General features: G+C 31.4%; 1 long non-coding RNA gene across 1 annotated transcript; it reads right to left on the bottom strand.

Annotated features, from left to right (window-relative positions):
* Positions 1–392: 392 nt before the first annotated feature.
* Positions 393–5,391, bottom strand: LOC145949542 (uncharacterized). Its single transcript, XR_014427817.1, has 3 exons — positions 4,512–5,391; positions 3,556–3,702; positions 393–2,982 (listed from the first exon to the last, which is right to left on the bottom strand). It is a non-coding gene; the product is annotated as an uncharacterized LOC145949542 (long non-coding RNA).
* Positions 5,392–5,667: the final 276 nt, after the last annotated feature.

Genomic DNA, 5,667 nt, shown 5'->3' with positions numbered 1-5,667 from the left:
TTGTCAGGTTTTTAACATTACAAAAATCTAACATGACAAATCTTATAGATAAATATTACAAAATATTTAGTTCTTGTAAATAAACTTTAAAAATAAAAATAAAAATTGTAATTAAACTTCCAACATCATGATCATGTGTTAAAAATATTCTTGATGACTTGTGAAAAAAATTGTACAAAAATTAGTTATATTAAAATTATAGATTAAATTATATACTATAAATTTCAAAAAAAAAAATATATGTAGGCATTTTACCTCATATTTAGAATCAATTTCTTTATATTTTTGCAAATGTTTGACTTCTAAGTATATATATTATTTTGGTCCAATAATACTAATAAAAACTATATAACAAGAAAATGAATGATTAGACAATTTAAATTAATAATTAAAACCAAAAGTAAAAAATAAAACAACTTTTATTAAATAAATAAAATTTAATTATTTATTATATATTGCTTGTGTTTCAACCAACTTTGTACACACATAAGTGTTTTCAGAGTAAATTTATGAAGCCTAGAACGATGAGAACTCAAAAACATACCTCTTGAACTAAATGAAAATTTTGAAGCTACAATTGAAATTGAGATTTTCAAAACATTTTTAACAATTTTTTGCAAAATTAGATACTTGATCCCATTTTTTTTTCATCATACAAGAAAGTCAAAAGTAGTACTTCTATACAAAATTTTTTATTTCAAGTAAAGTTCTATTTCAAACTTTGCTTGTGTTTCAATTATGTCATTCACAAATGAATCATAATCACTAAGAAAAATGTTAATATTTAGATTGTCCAAGTTTAACTCATTGACATTTGCTTGTGAAGTTGATTTTTCTATTATTCCCTTAACTTTAATTTGATACTCTTCAAAATAATGAATAACATAATTTCTTGATATAATTAATTTCAATTAAAAATAAACTACTATAAAACTTAAAAAAATATAAAAAAAAACACTCCAACAATTCAACTTGTATCTTGAATCTAAAAATAACTTTAGCAGTTTTATATTTAGGTCGGCCACTTTATATTTCTACATTAAATTAAAGTCTTACACCAGTTGCATGATTAAAAAAGGTATAAACAATTTGTATCTAATTAAATAGGAAATTTTGTGATAATGTTTGTTGTAAAAAAGAAAAAGCTAAAATAATTTTTATCTAATTAAAACGACACGTGACTTAAAATAAACGAGTATATTGCAACTTTTACCCTTCAATTTTGGTCTATGTACGGATAAAACAAGTGTGCAAATGAAAATGATCTCCTGAACTTAACATTAACACGAGTTTAATGGTTTTCTGGTTAGAGTGTAAAATAATTTTATATTGTGAATTAATTTTGTATTATTCTTTATATGAATTTTATCTATTTATTATAAAAATTAACAGTTTACCATAAATAGTAGCCAGGTAAAAAAACTTAAAAATTGCTTTAAAGTGCATCAACTGGCATGCGTGCTGTGCATCAGATGATTTTTCATTGGCCCAATTAAATTTGAGGCAAAACAGATAATTGAGAGAGTAGAACAAAATCAATTTGCATAATGTTCCTAAATTAATGTAAACCCAATCCCTACAATAAAATCACTGTGCTTTCAACGGCTTATCGTACATTTTGCGTGTGTGTAAGTGATGTGCGCAACCCTATTGTAATTCATTAAATGTTGTGCTACTGTCTCAGCTAGTATGGCCATATTATAAGTGATCCTGCTTTTTTTTATATGAGATATAATTAAATGTAATTAATTTATCTTTAAAAGTAAAAAATCTTACATACATTTATTAAAAAATCTTATATACTTGGTAGTCTTAGACTGCTTAATAAAAAAATTTCCACCGGCTACTGTTTGATTTTTGTACCCAAAAAAAAAATCTCGGAACACATTGAAGCTTGTGCAATTATAAATTGGCGGGAGATGAAATTAGTGGCATCTGAAAAAACCATAATTAAATTACTTAATTTATTTTTACTTGGCATTGGGATGTGAAAAGCATTGAGTTAAATGAGTTACGTTCATGGAGGAAGCTTGAATTGTTTGACAGTTATTCTATTTCTAAAACATCTCTAAAAGGATTGATGCCATAAAAGGTTTTGTAAGAATTGGATTTTTGAAGAGGTGTAGAAATAGGTTCTAGAAATGGAGAGGACCACCTGTTACTTGTGATACACTTCTGTGTAGTTTCTACCAAGAAAATAATTCATTTAAAGATCTTGAACTTTTTAAGAAAGAGAAATTTGTCACCAGGGGCATATGCATACTGTGATACACATACATAGAGGATGGTTTTCAGCCATGACATTATGGAAGGAATGCAACAATGAGGTGTTGACTTTTGAGTGTGGTGCAATAGCTTTGAGAAAATTCATAAAAGCCTACACGGCTACAAGAAGTGACTAGATAGAGCCACACTAGGACCATAGTGAGGCACGGTGCAGTTGTGGAGAAATTGTTGTATGAACCAAGATTAATGATCCCGACCAATCTCTATATGACACTAAATACATTTCTTGATTAACGAAAAAGAGTTAATAACATGTCACATAAAGATTGGTCGGAACAGCATAATCCTGATCCATGTAATAATATCTTACATTTGTGGCATGAAAAGGTGGTTTGTCCGCTGTTAGATAGCTTCTCTATTGAGTCATGATAATTGGATGAAAGTTAATGTTTGGTTGTTGGGAAATCTGCAAAAAGTGGGTTTAGATGTTGGTGGCGTAATAGGTGGAGCTAATGGCATGTGCATGCCAGCTTTTCAGCTGCCAAAGAAGCATTTAGTTTGTTATCTGAGCTTTCCGCAGTCTCTTTTAGCTGGAACTTGCTTGGTGACTTAGGTAAGTGATCTGGAATCTGATTCTATGGAACCTCTTCCCGTAATTAATCAATCATGGCATGAACATTGGAGTCTGCTTTGGGAATTGGAATGACCCTACGACCTCTTTTTTAAGGCTGTTTATAACTGTTCTTTTTATTTCATCTGTACCAAAATAAAATGATGACAAAAATGAATCTAAAGCATTTGGTTACAGCAAGCGTGTGGGGTCAAAAACATGTTCTGATACTAATATGAGCACAATATCGAGTATATGTGTATGTTTAAGAACTGTTCTACTCAGAAAGTGGTTCTAGCGATCAGTTTGATGATTTTTAATTAAAATGTCAATTTTCACATGTTTGATTCAAGTCTGCTTCTATCAATGCAGAATATAAAGGACAAGATTTAAATCAGTTAATTCGGTTTTAATTATTAATTCTTTATATGTTTTTCAATAATAACATTTGAGCATGTTTCTAACCACAACACACAACTATATGTAAATTTTGAGAGACAATGCAGAATTTCAAGAATATTTATTTAACCATCTTTCTTAGTCTAGTCTTTGTATGAAAGATGCTACATTCATTTTCTGCTCATCATGAATGGCATTTCAAGTCATATTCATGGCTTATCTAGGGTTTTTTGTCCTGGCCAAGAACTTATCTAGTGTCTGTTCTTACGTAGTTTTCAACCGACTTTGCAAATTCATAAAGCCATAAAGGTATGATTTACCTGCTTCAGATTTTATTTCCATCACAGGTGAAACATGCCAGAACAATATACTGTTCTTTTTGCCTTTTGTGCAAGTGAATGAACAAGTGATACACCCCAATCCATACTCTACTGTCTACATGTTCCTGTCACCTGTAACTGCAATTTCTGCACAGGATGATGTCAAGACTCAAAAATGCCCCTGGATTGACTCATGCAGACTGAGCTACTAGATGAACAGTACTAGTTATACTAAAACTATTACATATTCTGTGCCATGTGACTTTTGTACGTCTTTTATGGGTTGTAAGTTATATATTCTCGACCACAGAATGCACGAATCAACTAGCGTTGAGTTTTTCTAACTTACTAGTTTCAAATTCGAGCATTGAGTATGCAATTGCATCAAATACTCAAAACTAAAAAGTTATTTCCTATAATAGTTCTCCCAATTCGAACAAAATTGCTTTCCATAGATTATATCAATGGTAGAGTATATGAATCCAGAAGATTTTTTGTCATTTAATTTAAGTTGAAGCTAGCTATTTCTTGTCTGTTTGGCTATGTCATGTCTCACCTTGAATTACCTTATAGTAAAACTATTTTTTCACCTACTATTTTTCACGATTTTGAACAAGAAGACTCTCAATCAGATTCAGAGGCAAATGATTGGATGAGTAACAGTGTTGCATCCAATCATTCGGCTAATAATTTATTTACCTAAATCAGTATTACCTAAAGATGAATTAGATTGAAATGACAAGGTGAGGTTAAGCTTTATGCTGGAAATCACTCATGATTGTGATCTCAACAGAGCCTACCCTTTGATATTTGTGTCTTATGGCGTGTGCTTTTCCATGTGATTATTGAAGGATAACAATAAAAAGTTATGAGGAATCGTGTGATAGTCTTCTCATTATATCAGTTACCGGATTACAGCAACTAAGGAGCACATTGAATAAATCAAATCCACTTGCCTTTCTTCTCTCATCTTTCTGATTCTGTAGTTTTAGTTCTTTGGAACCACAAAGGGTAACTTCCTCACCTGATAGAACTAGTTTGGCATGAACAAAAGAGATGTTATGATTCAGGAGCAGATTGAAGAGATTGTTACCCCCACAGAACACAAGCAAGAACAAACTTATTATGCTGTTCAGGTCCGAAAGACAACAAAAATCTCAACAAAAGTTTATCAACAAACCAAACCAACATGAATATGAACAACATAAGCAGTAGATGAAATGTAAGAACTTGAAATTGAGTCATAACCACCTGAAAGCTTATACAATAACCAATTAATCCTCCATAACCATTTTCTTCAATCTTTGATCTTCAATTGCCTGAGGACTTGTTCAAGGACACAAGTCACACAACATCACAAGGAGACAGCCTAAAGAAAAAGAAAAAAAAAAGTTGTGTATTTATATACTAGAGGAAGAAAATAGTGCCTGCTTGATTGCTGAGGGGAATGAAGCCTGGTCCGAAATCATCCAGAAGTGTATTGTCTGAGACTACTTGCATGGATGATCTCGAACCAGATGACATTCCCCTCAACTTTATATGTATATATGGCAGACAGGGGAAGGGTTGGGAGGTAGGGAAGAGAAAAAAAAGAGAACGAGAGAGAGAGAGACAGATGGCTAAAGTTTTTGATATGCCCATGCATTATTTTTTCATGGGGTCCTTATTATATACGTAAGTTTCAGAAGAGATTCTTTTTTCTTCTTCTTCTTTTATTTGGCCGTTGAGGAGATTCTTTCTTTGCTCACATGATTTGGAGTCCACTTTCTACACTACTCCTAACTTGCTTTTCACACGTAGGATTTTCGTTTAGTAGTAGGAGCTGTTTCCATCAAGAATCATTCATGCATATAATTAAAATATAGTTTTTTTGTTTGACAAATTGAAACTTCGTCTGCATGTTGTTCGTTTATGAGTCATCTGTCCTTGCATTGGGATTAATCAATCTACTTTTTTTTTGGTACATTATCAATCAATCTACTTTGGAAAATGCATTATAAAACACCTAATTAAAATTGTCTTTGATTTATTAGAAGGCGAAAAACTTGACCACCAAAGCATGGTTAAAGCAAAGTACACCCTTTTTACCTACTTAGGTAGCTAACTGAGACG

The sequence above is a fragment of the Cajanus cajan genome, chromosome 7 (genome assembly GCF_000230855.2).
Source record: "Cajanus cajan strain Asha chromosome 7, NIPB_CcT2T_4, whole genome shotgun sequence".
NCBI lineage: Eukaryota > Viridiplantae > Streptophyta > Magnoliopsida > Fabales > Fabaceae > Cajanus > Cajanus cajan.
Note: the sequence above shows the minus strand (reverse complement) of the source record. Positions and strands in the feature narration are given on the sequence as shown.